At 40.4% G+C, this 14,510-nt stretch overlaps 3 long non-coding RNA genes across 3 annotated transcripts in view; 1 reads left to right on the top strand and 2 right to left on the bottom strand.

Moving 5' to 3' along the window:
* LOC116666374 overlaps window positions 1–5,204 on the bottom strand; it is a 19,081-nt gene extending 13,877 nt beyond the window's left edge. The window contains exons 1-2 of the long non-coding RNA XR_004323197.1: window positions 5,195–5,204; window positions 1,479–1,480 (exon numbers count right to left, since the gene is read on the bottom strand). This is a non-coding gene — a long non-coding RNA (uncharacterized LOC116666374). The remainder of the gene's footprint in view (window positions 1–1,478; window positions 1,481–5,194) is intronic.
* The window catches only part of LOC116666372, a 70,500-nt gene that overhangs the window by 45,919 nt on the left and 10,071 nt on the right, over window positions 1–14,510 (bottom strand). The gene's annotated exons all lie outside the window — the stretch shown is intronic.
* The window catches only part of LOC116666375, a 14,918-nt gene extending 408 nt beyond the window's left edge, over window positions 1–14,510 (top strand). Inside the window, exons 2-3 of the long non-coding RNA XR_004323198.1 lie at window positions 3,869–3,994; window positions 14,393–14,510. This is a non-coding gene — a long non-coding RNA (uncharacterized LOC116666375). The remainder of the gene's footprint in view (window positions 1–3,868; window positions 3,995–14,392) is intronic.

The raw sequence follows: 14,510 nt of genomic DNA, 5'->3' as shown, positions 1-14,510 counted from the left end.
GTCTGATTTATTTTGGCAAGGACTGCATTGTATTCTGCCTCCAGCTCCTGCGTCTTTCCCCATCTTCCACCTGCCTGCCAAGATCCAGTCACGTTCAGTTCTTTGACATTCTCTCACTTGCCTCTGCACTTTGCATTTGCTTTTCCCTCTGCTTGAAATACTTTCACTTCCTCATCCCCTGGCTATCTCCTCCTCAGCCCAAGGGACATCTCTTCTAGGGAGCTTTCTTCAACCCCTTCAGAGAAATTTTCTGTGCCTGCTATCTCTGTAGTATCCTGTGTGTACCCTTCTCCACGAGCACCATTCCACCTAAGCTCCTTGAGGGCAGGAGCCATGTCTCTCACCCAGGATCTCTAAGCATGTCTGACACATAATAAGCTTTTACCAGATATGTGTAAAATGAATGAGTGGCTAATTTCCCATCCATGCCTAATAAGAAGCATTAAGTAACAGACCCTTGTGCAAATATTCTGGAAGTAACTGAAATACTCTCTGTTCTCTTTTTCCCACCTCTTGGAACTAGGGATTTTAGAAATACTGACCTCTCACTATTAAAAAGCTCAATTTAACACCCCCCCCCCCACATCAAAGGAGCTCTAAGAAAAAAGGAAAAGATAATCTGATTTATTTGAAGAAAACAGATTCTACATAATACAGTAAAACAAAAGAAAAGTTTGAGATTTTAGTCTCAAAAATACGTTTCTTTTTTCTGAAGATATTACTTTGATGTTCAGGGCAAATAGCTATTGTTGATCTCTTTTTTTAAAAAATCTGCTGCATGTGACATATAAATTCCTTTAACTACCTGTCTTTCCAAGCGGCCGAGTAAGAGCTGCTTCTTTAGTCATAATGCTGCTCAGCTCTAAGTTTCAGAAATGTGGTTGCAAAACTGAGATAACATGAAGCTTAACTTCTTTCCTCTAAGAAAGGTGATACATGGAGAGAAAAAAGGAAAACAGACCAGAGATCAGTGACTTTAGGAATGACATCTGAGAAGACCTGAGCCTGGTCTCTGACTGCTGAATGTGCTTAAGGCAAGTGAAATGGATCAAATCACATACAAAAAGAAATATTTTAATCCCACAAATGGGACTTGAAATAAATTCAAATTTTAAAGAATAGAATAGCTGCTCTTTTTCCCGGAAGCAGGTAGCTGTCTAAAATGACCAGCTGATACCAGAATTCTCATTCCTTTTTCATGTTGAAATGGTAAAAGATCATAGGTAAAAGATCAACAGATTTAAAAGAGACTTTGAAGATCAGTTCCTCCATGCTCTCACTCTTACCCATCCTGATTTGATTCTGCCATTATATTCCTGGGGAGCACAGGTGGAATCCAACCTAAAATAGGTTTCTCAGAAGGATTTGGTCCTCTGAATAGCTGCCCCAAGGATCATCTGGTCTAAGCACCTTCATTTCTCTCACAAGGAAGATGATGTCTAAATAAAAGCTCCCAACAGGTGTGTCTAGTACCTTACGACTTACAAAGCATGTTCTCATCTCAGAATCTGATTCAATAAAGAATGATTCCGAGGCTTCCCAGGATCACCCAGCTTGTTAATGTTGGAACCTGGACCAGAATTCCTGGTATAATACCCTTTCTCCTTCACTATGATACTTACAGAAGATTATTCCAAAATGCTATTTATATGATCCTGAGCAGGAGGGTTTGGCCATATCCAGGTGTAATATGGAGGCAAGTTATAGATTTTGATGTTTCACAATGAAATTAACAAATCCCTTCATGAGGTGGGCACACTGCACACAGCCCTTAAGGAAATGTGAAAGAGATATCTCAAAGCTGCAGTGAAACTGGTAACACCAAAGTCAGTGGTGGTTTGCCTCATTTTAAAGCACGTCACTGGATTATTTGGGAAGATGTGTCATAAGCAGTGCTCTCAAACTTTAATGCATATAGAGGCATCTCAGGATCATGGTAAATGCAGATTCTGATTCACAGTCTGGGTGGGGCCTGAGGTAACGTATTTCTAACATTCCTCCCCAGTTTACCGATGCTACTGGTCCAAGGAGCAGACTGTGAGCAGCTAGTTGTACAGTTGAACTAGAAAGTTCTAGAAAGCAGAAGACTCAGATCCCAGTCTCAACTGTACATTTATGGGCCATTTGATCTTGGGCAAGTCTCACTCTAAGTGTGTTTCCTCTCCTGAAGAGTAGGGGTTATTATGCTCACGCCTTTGTTTGGACCAAGAGCTTGAGAGTGTCATCTGCCATTCATTTTCTGGGACCCTGTCTTAAACGTGCATACAGAGATGTTTATAACAATACTTTTTACAATAGTGAAAAACAAGAAGACACCTAAATAGCCAAAATTAGGGAAATATTTTAGAGTAAGCTAGGATAGATCCATTGAACTGAGTATTAAGCAGGTACCTAAAATCATGTTTAGGGAGAAGATATAAGAATATGGGGGAAAATGTGCATGCAATAACATTTTAAGTTTTTAATCCAAAGTACAAAATTATATACACAGAATAATCTCTACACTAAATGTATAAAAATCTCTGCCTTCTTGGCTGACTCACAGGGACAATGAAGATAAAATGTGACAGCAATTGATAACTCACTATGTAACTATGACATGTTATTATAATTATTTTCTAACAGCATTGAGAAAATCCAGGTCAGGTCTCATTCCCTCTTTTGGCAGGCTGCCCTAATTTACTGCAACATAATGTTTCCTTGAAGAGCCAGCTTCGATCTGGACATCCCCTCTTAGCAGAAAGAATTCATTCTGACTATGATTGAAAATATGAATCCAAGAAGCAAAATTTCTGTTGTTATCCTAGAGAAAAAGGAAGAAGAGGGCAATTTTAAAGGAGTTTTCTGGGGCAAACTGTTTAAAAGATAAAGTCTGAAGGGTAGAAGGTTATTTTAAGATCAACCTTGAGTCTGAAACCCAGATTTGACATGTATTGGTTGTGGGACCTTCAACAAGTCAAAACCAATTTCTCTTGGCTTCAATGTCCAAATCTGTAAAACAGCTCTTGTAGTATTCATCTTACAAGGTAGTCTGAGGATTAAATGAAATAATCAACAAAACATGCCTGGTATCGTGTCTGGTACACAGCAGACTCTCAACAAGTTACATAGCCGATTGTGGAAGACATGCCCTGGGTATGTGTGGGCGCTTTGACTTGCTTGGAACCAGCAGAATGTGGCGAATGTGATTAGTGTTACAATTATACACACAAGGTTCCGCCTGGTTAGCACACACTGCAGAGATTTGCTCTCCATTACTAGCTTGGAAGAAGTAAGCTGCCGTGTTGCGAGGGGGCTTACGGAGAGAGCCACCTGGCAAGGAGTTGTCGGCAGCCTCTAGGAGCTAAAAGTAGCCCCAGCTTATGGCCAAAAAGAAAACAGAAACCTCAATCACACAATTGTAAGGACATAAATTCTACCAACAACCTGAATGATCTTGGAAATTAACTCTTCCCACGTGGAGCCTGCAGACTGAACGACATCGTAGCCCAGCTGCCTCCTTGATTACTGCTTGCTGAGCTCCTGGACAGATGACCCAGCTAAGCCAAGCCAGGCTCCTGATACATAGGACTGTGAGATAATAAATGTACTGCTTTAGGGGGAAGGGTATAGCTCTAGTGGTAGAGTGCATGCTTAGCATTCATGAGGTCCTGGGTTAAATCCCCAGTACCCCCCTAAAAATAAATAATTAAATAAACCTAATTAACCCCCCCAAATAAATTTTTAAAAATGTACTGCTTTAAACCTCTGGATTTGTGGTAATTTGTTACATGGCAATACAAAGCCAATGCATTACATAAAGCAGATATCTCAGACTCACCATTTGCACAGTGCTTACAATGAACAAGCTCACCTCCATTTCACCAAGGTTTACAGAGCACTCACTATCCAGCTGGGGCCAAATCAAAGGATAAGAGACTGAGCCTGCCTTGGAAGAGCTAAAGGTCAGTGGAGGAGACAGAGAAGAAAACAAAAAAAAGGACAATAAAAGGAGGTAAGTGCTGTGATCGAGATAGCAGAGCTTCACATTTTATAAAGAATCTGGCTAGGTTAGGAATTAGGCAGGCGGAGGAGGAGGAAAGGTCTTCCAGGCGGATGGGCTGGCACACACAAAATCATGGGGATGAGAGGGTACCACCTGTACCTCAGGAAAATCAAGCTGTTGATATAGGAAGTTTTTTTCTGGACAGAAGCATTTCAAGGGGATTGGAAGGTGACCTCAGCAGGGCCAATGAGTGTGTCTCTCAGAAACTGATACATGAGCAATGGCAGGAGAACATCTCTTCTGGACGGCATGAGGAAGCTGGAATTCTCTAAGTCCAGAGCAGCCATCTTCCCCGGGACACACAGAAGAGGACAGTTTGGAGTAGGAAAGAATGAACTCCAAATATGCCCAAAGGAGCAGAGTCGAATTATGGAAAGAGTGAGGGAGCTGGAGAGAGAGAAGATCATTTTATCTTTTTGTTGGGGGGGTACTTAGATTTATTTATTTTTAACGTATTTTTTTTTAACAGAGGTACTGGGGGTTGAACCTAGGACTCTGTGCATGCTAAGCATGCACTCTACCACTGAGGTATACCCTCCCTCTGAAGATCATTTGATCTTGATCAGATCAATTGAAATATGATGTTCAATCAAAATATAATGTAAGCCATAAATGCTAGCTGTAGTATGCAATTTTAAGTTTCTAGTGGCAATGTTAACAAAAGGAAAAGGAAACGAAATTAATTTTCATGTTATATTGTATTTAATCCAACATTTCCAAAATATTATTTCAACATGTAATGAATATCAAAGATCATTCATGACATAGTTTTCTCTTTTTTCTATTATGTCTTTGAAAGCTGGCATATATTTCACATCCCATTTGAATCTGCGCTAACCACATTTAAAGTGTTCAGCAAAAAAGAAAAGGAAAAAAAGTGCTCAACAGCCACACGTGGCTAGTGGCTGCTTTATATGCCACACGGCTCTGGATTCATTCCTGCTAAATTCTTATTCTTTGATTTCTTAGACTCTTTATTTGTATATTTGGCATTCCTTAGTCATAGGGCCAAACTCACAGCTGAAGTTGTTTCCATCTCCTCTGAGATCCAGAGCTCACATTCTGAAATCACCTCCTTTATCTAACTCTCATTCACCAAGCCATTATTTCACCTGTCCCAAATCAACCCAGAGCCAGGTATCAGACAACTCGGAACAGCCACTATGCCCCAAAGCCCAGCAGAATTATTCAAACCCAAGCTGTTTACCCTACCCCGCCTTGCCTTTCCTGCAGAAACCCCCAAAAGGCCATGATCTTCACCTTTCCCTGGCTCTTTTCTGCCTCCTGGCCCAAACTGGTGCTTCCCCAGGTGCCCTGCATGGCATGACATACCCACTGCTCTCAGGAAATGTAAGGAATAAATTCTTCTTTCAATGACATTGACCTTTCCCTGTCATCACTCAATCATGTCCATAAATTAAAGTCCCCCAGATATAATTGAGATAATCTCCTTCCTAGTCAAAGGAGATAAGGGATTCCTTTCTTTTGACCTAAGCTATTTTGAGATGAGTTTCTGTCACTTACAACCAGAAGAATGCAAAGTAACACACAGATTCCCAGGTCCTACCCTAAACTCTACAAACTAGAATCTTAATATGATCATTTTTTTATAGCCAACCTCTGCATAGAACCATACGCATAGGCTGGAGTTTTCAAATCCTTGCTGTGGGCTACAAGGCCATGGCAAGTTCTTCAGCAGATGGAGTGATCAGATTGGCGAGTTAGGAGTCACTATGGCAGCTGGTTTGGAGGACCAGCTAGGGGGGCAAGAGATGAGAGTAAGGCCACGTCCAGGCCTACAGGGGCTCTACGTAGGTTTACGGTGCGGATGCCCCAAGCTCTTGTGCCATTCCGAGGCCACTGGGTGTAAAAGGAAAAGGAAGGGATGTGGGCATTTGCTGACGCTGAAAGCTGGGTCTGCTCCCTTTGTGCTGAGCGCCCAGGAGGGCGTATTTTTGGGAAGGGGTGTGTTCTGAAAGTAGGGAGGAAGTCGCCACCCCATTGGAAAGAATCTGCCACCCGGCCTTCCAGCTGAAATATCAGATAGAGTCTGTTCTTCTCCATGGGCAGCGGGGAATGGAATGACCAAGGTTTTTTTTTTTTTTTTCCTTTTCTTTTTTTTTTTTTTTTTTTTTTTGAGGGATTGTATGAAAGAACATGATGTCTTAGGCTCACAAAGGGAAAAAAGATAAGGGAAAAGTGGCAAGTTAGAAAGTCTATTGTGTATGTTATCTCTGTTATTTTAGATTAAGAAAAAGTAAATATGGCAGACTGGGCTCACAGTGTATGCCAGCCTGGTCCAAAATCGTTGCTTTTCATTTTTTTCCTTTGCTTTTGCATTTTGGCGGAGAGTTTTCCCTGGGAGTTTTCTGGCGCTCAGCACCACAGGTCTGAGGAATTGGGAGAGAAGCGAGGAAGGAGGTAAAGCCAATGTGAGGACGTGCTGGCCGCCTCCAGATGCAACTGATCACTTAATCTGCAGGATCAAATTCCCAGGAAATTGAATAGACTGTGTCTTGGGGCCATCCTTCAGTGCAAGCAAAAGGGAGATATCCTCTGGCTCCTGTCCCCCAATGCTCAAAGGTTCAGCCATGGCATGTTAACTCCCCTGCATTTCTAGGCTGGGTGTGTGTGGTCGTACGCAATGGGAAGGCCTCCTGGTAGTGCCAACAGAGCCGTGCAAGAGCAGGAAGCCAGAGAGGTGAGGTACAGACTGGGAGCAATCTGGTCAGGTTACACCTGTGTGAAACTGTTAGCACCATGCATAGCTGTAACAAGAGATGAATGAGGCTGAGAAAATCCAAAGTGGAACCAAAAAACTGAGATCTTTCCCCCGATCCAGCCCAACTCCATCTAGGTCACCCTGTGTATTCATTCATTGGACAAACGATTTTCAAACACTACATAAGAGCCAGGAATATGCTCATGACAGTGACTCAAAGGTATATAAACAGACACAATGGCTGCCTTCAAGGCATACATTTTAATGAGGTTGATCATTTAAAAAGAAGTATACCCCAGAAAAGATAAAAATCCACTGTAATTGTAAACTGTGATGAGTGTACATAAGAAACAAACAAGGGGCAGAGAGAGAGTGGAAAGTGCAGGACCTGTGGGCTGGAACTCATGGGAGGAGGGGACAATGGCAGGAGATGATGCAGGAGAGAGGGGCAGGAGATGCAAGAGATGATGCAGGAGAGGCAAGCAGATGATGCAGGAGAGGTGCTCAGGAGATGCAGGAGATGCAGATGATGCAGGAGAGGTGGGCAGGAGCTAAATTACATAGGTCTTGCTACTTTCCTAAAAGAAGCCTGTTTTTTTGTTTTCCTTCCAAGTACTTATTTATTTGTGTCTGCGTTTTCTATCTGTCTACCTGACTAGACTAGAAGCCCCATGAAGTCAAGGGCCAGTCCCCCTTTCTGTTCTCCATGGCATACCTAATGCCTAAGCACAGTGCCTGGAGCCTGGCGGGCTTCAGTAAATATTGGTTCCAATACACCTTAAACTTTTCAACCTAAAAGCAACTGGGACACAACCCCACCCTCAAATGGAGTCTACCAGAAGGACAACATAGACTCTTGGTTAAGAACTAAAATTCCAGGGCTTAACAAATCTGGAATGAAATTCCAACTTTGCCACTTGTTGGCTGTGCTATCTTCAGCAGGGTACTGAATGTACTTAGCCCTCCTGAATTAGTTCCTGCAAAGGTAAAATGGGGTTAATAATAGAAACCACCTCCAAGGGTTGTTTTAAGGGTTTGATGTTGTAATGTGTGCCTAGCATAGGACGGGCACAGAGCAGGAATTCAATGAATAGGCCACCTGGTACCTCCTTATACCACCAGCCCAAGTAATCTGAAGGAGCTCATAAACATTCAGGCTCAGGGAAAATTTTGACCTAGAATATGGTAATAAGACATATACATATAGACACTATCAAAATGGTAAAGCTATATAGGGCTACGTGACATGACTACCTTAAAAGGAAGTGTGATGAGGATTAAACTAAATGCATTAATATGTGTTAAATGCTTAGCACTGGTCTAGTACATAGTGAGCATTATGTCAGTATGAGCTATTATAATTATTATGATCATCGTATCTATAAGAGGTTGGTATTAGTTATCGGTTTTTTTAAGAGGCTATGGTCATTTGTTATAGGCTAGTGCTTAAATGTAAAATATTCCAATGTGGCATTGTCTCTTTTCCCTGAGAGGTGTGCTGTGTGTGAGGTAACTGGTGGTTTCACTACCCCCATTTGTGCAGTTTTAGTGAAGCTGGCAATTGCTACCACAGTAAAAGGATGTGTGCCACCATGCAGCTGTACAAGGAAACAGAATCACGTTTTCTGAGGGTTCCTGACTGTGCAGGACTTTTTTCAAAAGTTCTCCACAGAATTTTCAGTACAAAAATAGGTGTGAACTGTGTGCCCTTTGGAAAGGAATGAGCTGGCCACAGTAGGGCTAAGATTGGTATTGTTCAGAGAATGAAATTCCTGTTCACTGATGTTGTTTTGGGTTGGGCTGACCTTATGAACTGGATTTCTTTTCAGATGGGTGTATTTTTCCTTATTGCAAATTTCCTTCAATTCATCAGCAGAAATTCTAGCCACTTTGCTAGGAGCTTGTGACCCTGGTTTAGATGGCTTATGTACTTGCCTTCCGACACGTGTGGATTTTTTTTTTATTTTTGTAGTTTCTGCTTGGCACTTCCTACTTCTCCTCTGGGATGCCATCTTTAGCTTTCTGTCACCATGCTCTGGTTTCATCCCCTATGAATCACTTCCTTTGGGTCACTTAAGTTTTTCTCCTGTAGGAGAACTAATCTTTTTCAAAAACCAAGTTAAAAAAGGCATTCCTAGATTCCCACTTCACCATTCATTCACTGATCCCTGGGCTCCATACATTCGTTGCCATATTTATCCATACCATACAGATCACCATGATGCTCAAAGGGGCACTGCATTTTCTAACACAATCCGTACCATTTTGACAGTTCTCAGTCCTAGCAAGGGAAATGAGAGAACTCATTTTCTCTGAATTGCCCGACCCACGAATGTTTATTTTACTTGTTTATCTACAACCTATCTTCTTGCACGAAGAATTTAAGACTGCTTATAAAAATGCAAACAGTCTAGGAAGATCAAATAAACTTGAAATAAGAAACATGAGGGAAAGCAAAGGTATAGAAGTGAGATGCAAGTTGTGGAGTCTTTGCTATAGAGGGGACAAAAGTTGGCTCAGAGCCTCTCAGTCATTAGCGCAAGAGAGAAAAATGATGAATTACAAAATGCACAATGTCCCTGAAGGATGAATAGGTTGCAGGAGGTGCAGCACAACTGTTCTAAAACTACAGTGTCTCCAGTGGATCCCTCCAGAGGAGTTTAAAGAACAGTATCCTAGTAACACCCTTCTCAGAACACAGCGAAGCCTTGCCTGCGCCCTTCTTGTAACACCAAATCACGAGATAGAAGTATTTCTACCCGAGGCTACAAAACAGGACTAACCTCTTCTGACACTACCGGGGAAATGAAGGATGGACAGAATGACCTCCATGAGGGCCCCAAAGGAGAGAAATGAGAAAAGTGTCTGGTGACACCCTTTGGAATTTCGGGGCAATGGAAAAATGCCAAATACCACCCAGGAGCTAAGGGTTTGATCAAATCTATTATTTCAGGCTGTGATGACCATAGAACCTGTTTGCTTTATTAAACTCAGCGATCTGAATACCACAGCCAACCCTCACCCGAGTCCTTGCCTTTCCTGGGCTCCTGTGTACCCCCAAAAGATGGAAAAGTCGAAGTCAGAGTCTTGAGAAGGGCTGCAGGACAACCTCAGGCAGGAAGTGAAAGGGGGTCTCACTTAGGGCCTGAGGAACTTCTACAGGTTCTTTGGCCCCACACTTTCTTTTCTTTTTTTTTTTTTTAAAAACTTTTTTTATTGAGTTATAGTCATTTTACAATGTTGTGTCAAATTCCAGTGTAGAGTACAATTTTTCAGTTATACCTGAACATACATATATTCATTGTCACATTTTTTTTCTGCTATGAGCTACCACACACTGACTTTCTTTATTGACTTTCAGTTTCCACGAAATTTAGTCCTGAGGGGAGGGTATAGTTCAGTAGTAGAGCATATGCTTAGTATGTAGCAGGTCCTGGGTTCAATCCCCAGGACCTCCATTTTAAAATAATAATAAGTAAGCCTAATTACCTCCCTCACCCCACCCCAAAAAAGAAATTCAATTAAATCCATCATACAGGCTGATACTTCCTAGCAAAGATGGCAGGTAGTCTTCGCCATTAAATTTGGTTTATTCACTATCAAAGTTGGCATTGTCTCTTTTTCAGTAAAACCTGATATACCTCCTTCCTATCAGGGCCCTTCAGTTTAAATCTCATGATATAACCCAGGAGGTGGATGAATTATTTCCAACTGGAGAAAAAAAAATTGAATTTATATCAATAAAACTCAGCTCTTGTGGCCATTTCTGAATTGTTGTGAATGTGAAGTTATATGGTGTTTTCTCTCTGAACCTCAAAGAAATCAGCATGTAACTAGCACATAAATTTTCATGATTGTCCTGTGAACTGTACAATGGGGATCCAAACTAATGCAAGAAAACAAGAGCCATATGTTTCTTTACATGAGGAGAGGATGGAGAATGGGAGAGGGGAAGGGCAAGAATGAAAGCTCAGAAATGGTGACAATCATCAAAAATTGAAAATCCCTCAAAAGGAAGGATAATAATAGTTTTCTCTGAATCACCATTTAGCTACCCAGAATATTATCATCAACAGGAATCCTGCAGTTACCAAGAAAAAAAAAAGGAAAGAGAAAGCATTTTTTTCTAACTTCTTTTCTTGTAGATTAATGGCTAACTTAACCTCCAATATGGTAATTCAACATCCCCTTGAGTTGAGACAAATGCTTCTGTACAGGCTAAGGTTCACTAGTAAATTTAAATTATTTTTAATGGAAAGATTTTCAAAAGTATGTGTTACCAAATTTAGAAATTGAAAAAAAAAATTTAAGACTTTCAAAACTATATGTTACTAAAAATAACACTGACCCCTGCTATTTGTCTGAGGAATCTCTGGAGAGAAAAAGATTTCATCCATCAGAGATAAATGGGGCCAACTCATCTGCAGTCTTTGGCTTAATTAGCTAAACTCTTCCAGATGGAGAACATTCAAAGCAAAGGAAGATTTCTGAGCCCCCTGGAATTGTTAGTAAGCATAACAATATGTTACATGTAAAAGAAAATATGTGACTTTTATCTTTGCCTTTAAAAGGCAAACGAGGAAGTATATGGTAGCATTATGACTTTTCAATTTGCATATTGAAAATGAAGTGCTCTAATTTTATTCAACATTGAACGAACCAGCATTAAGTGTTTCTTCTTCTCCTGTGCTAAGCCCTGGGGAGGGGGAAATAAGACAAGACCCCTATCCTTGCAGAGTCCATAACTGAACTAGAGGTTGCTTTCCCACTGCCTGACTCATAGTAGGGGCTGGATAACTCTTTGTTGAATAAATGAGTCAATGATATAGATACTTGAATAAGGAATTGTCTTAATAAAAGTTGGAACAAATTATTGTGGTCAGAGGGGAGCATAGGGGCCTCAAGCTGTCAGAGAGGCTTCACAAAGAAATTTGTCAGGTAGGAGCACAAAAGACTTCCAGACACAGAAAATAGCCTGTGTCAAGGCAAGCAGAGAAGAAAGAGTGACATGTATTTAGGCAACAGCCAGTGACTTGGTGTGGCTGGAGCCTATGGTGTGTATAGAATGTGCCTGGAAGATAGTGAGACCAGTGAGATGGGTTGGGCTTCATTTGAAAAGGACACTGAAAGCCTAAGTTGGGACTCCATCTTTCAGTATATTTTGGCGTTTCAGAAAGATGGCGAGAAACACAGAATAGAATATGCATGGAAGGGGAAAAGGAAGTAAAAGATACCAAAGGTTAAGTGCCCTGTTTGTGACTAGCGCTTAGATAGTTCCTCTACAGATTTACGTTATAGCTTATTTAATCCTTGCAGTACTTCACTGAGTACATAATATTGTCCTCAGTTTCTGAGGGGGGAACTCAGAGAGGTTAAGTGACTTTCCCCAAATCACACAGCTATAATAAAAGATAGAATGAGGATTTGAAACCAGGGTTCTAAAAATCTCGTTAGAGAATAAAAATGCCATTGGATTCATACAAATTAGGAAAAATATCCAGTGGAAATTTGGAGAAAGTTAGTGAATATGAAGAAAGCCATACATGCATGGGAGATACAAGGAAAGAAAAGCATGACTATACAAAAGGATATTTACAGTAAGGGAGATACAACACAGGAAGTGGGAAGATAATCATAGAAAAACCACAACATGTGTTTTTAAAATGCTAAGCCCCAGGGAGGAGAAAGCAAACGATACAATAATGCCATTCACTCTGGCATCCTGTGCATTTGGTTTTGCTCTTTACTGGGTTTTTTTTTCTTTAACTTTAAACAATTTGTTATGAGAGTAACAAAGATACAGCTCATGATCTTGCAACTCTAATGCCCTAAATCAGAAACAGATGGTGACTAGTGTACCCTGTTTCCTAGAAACTGCAGAATTTTGAGGACAACACCCTCTACGCACTGCACCACTGATTTCAGTTCCTTCAGATACTAATACATGGCTAAATAATGTGGTTGCTGGGCATTGTATCGGAACATCTGTTTTTCTTGCCCAGAATCTTTTTGAAGGTTAAAACTTCTCTCCATTTTTATTGTATGTTTTTCTGATGTCCAAAGTAATCCCTTTTATTATTAGATTTTTTTTGAAACTACTGAACAAGGAGGAAAGTTTAAATCCCCCATAATCCTTCCACCCAGCAATAACCAATGACCCCTGTTAACATTTTGACCATATTCTCATAGTACTTTTTCTACACATGCACAATCCTATTTTACAGAAAATAGGATGTATAGAAACTTCTTAAATCTGTTTTGTTCATTGAATTTATCATTAACATTTTTTCCATATCATTAAATATTCACAATGACTGCTGGTATTCTATCATGTTGTATAAATTAATTTATTTAAATTGGTCTTTCTCATTCAACAAATTCTATTCATTGAACACCTAGGTGTCAGAACTGTGCCTGGCACTGGGTGCACTGCAGTGAGTGAAACAAGCAAAGCCCCTGCCCTCATGGAGTCTACAGTCCTGTTACTGACGTCTAGCTTGAGAAGTTTTATTATTTAAAAAAAATAGCACAAAGAGGAGGGTATAGCTCACTGGTAGAGTGCATGCCTAGCGTGCACAAAGTCCTGGGTTCAATCCCCAGCACCTCTATTAAAAATAAAGACATAAAAACCTAATTACCCCCCAAATAATTAATTACTTAAATTTTTAAAAATAGCACAGCGAAATCTGGCAAACACTACCTCTGCTATGTGATTACCATCATTGGTGAAAACTCATGTGGACATCTTGTACGACTGATATGATGTAACAAGAACGGCAACTTGTGATCTTCCTCCCAGGAATTGATAATCTCAGTCTACTCATAATTAAAAAAAAAAAAATCAAACCAACCCAAATCAAGAGACATTCTGCAAAGTACCTGACCAGCGCTCTGTAAAACTGTCAAAAGTCAGCAAAAATTAGTAAAATCTGAAAATCTTTCACCATCTTAAAGAACCAAGGGAGACATGACAACTAAATGTAATGTGGGGTAGGGGGAGAGGGCACAGCTCAGTGGTAGTGTGTGCCTAGCATGCATAAGGTCCTGGACTCAATCTCCAGTACCTCCATTAAAAAACAAATAAATAAGCCTAATTACCTCCCCTCCCCACCTAAATTTTTTAAATTAAAAATAAATAAATATAATGTGGTGTTCTGGAACAGAAATCCTGGAACAGAAAAAGGACATTAGGTAAAAAGTAAGGAAATATGATTACAGTATGGATTTTAGTTAATAATAATGTATCAGTTTCGGTTCATTACTTGTGATAAATGTGTCCTACTAGTATGTTATTGATAAGGAAGCAGGGAGGGAAGGAGGGAGGGCAGACGGAGTATACAGGAACTCTCTGCACTGGTCTTTGCAACTTCTCCGCAAATCTAAAACTACCTTAAAATTAAAAGTAAAACAACAAAAAACAAAAAACAAAAAAACACTGTGACAGTCATTCTTGTATCTTGAAGCACATCTCTCGTTGTTTCCTTAAGATACTAAGTCCCCAAAGTGAAACTGCCGAGTCAAAATGTATACATATTTTTATTTACCAGAGATTATTCATGTGTTTTACATGTATAATTATTTTGCCGACTTCTTAAAGATATTTTAGCCTTATGTCTTTATTTCAGCTTTTTCCCACATGTAGACTTCTGAAACTGGAAGGAAACCAAAGGGATCATGAAACCCAACAGCCCTGTTTTACAGATGAGGAAACTGAGGCCCAGAGAAGTGAAGTGACCTGCCCAA

The sequence above is a fragment of the Camelus ferus genome, chromosome 10, assembly GCF_009834535.1.
Source record: "Camelus ferus isolate YT-003-E chromosome 10, BCGSAC_Cfer_1.0, whole genome shotgun sequence".
Classification (NCBI taxonomy): domain Eukaryota; kingdom Metazoa; phylum Chordata; class Mammalia; order Artiodactyla; family Camelidae; genus Camelus; species Camelus ferus.
This window is presented reverse-complemented; position numbering and strand designations above follow the sequence as displayed.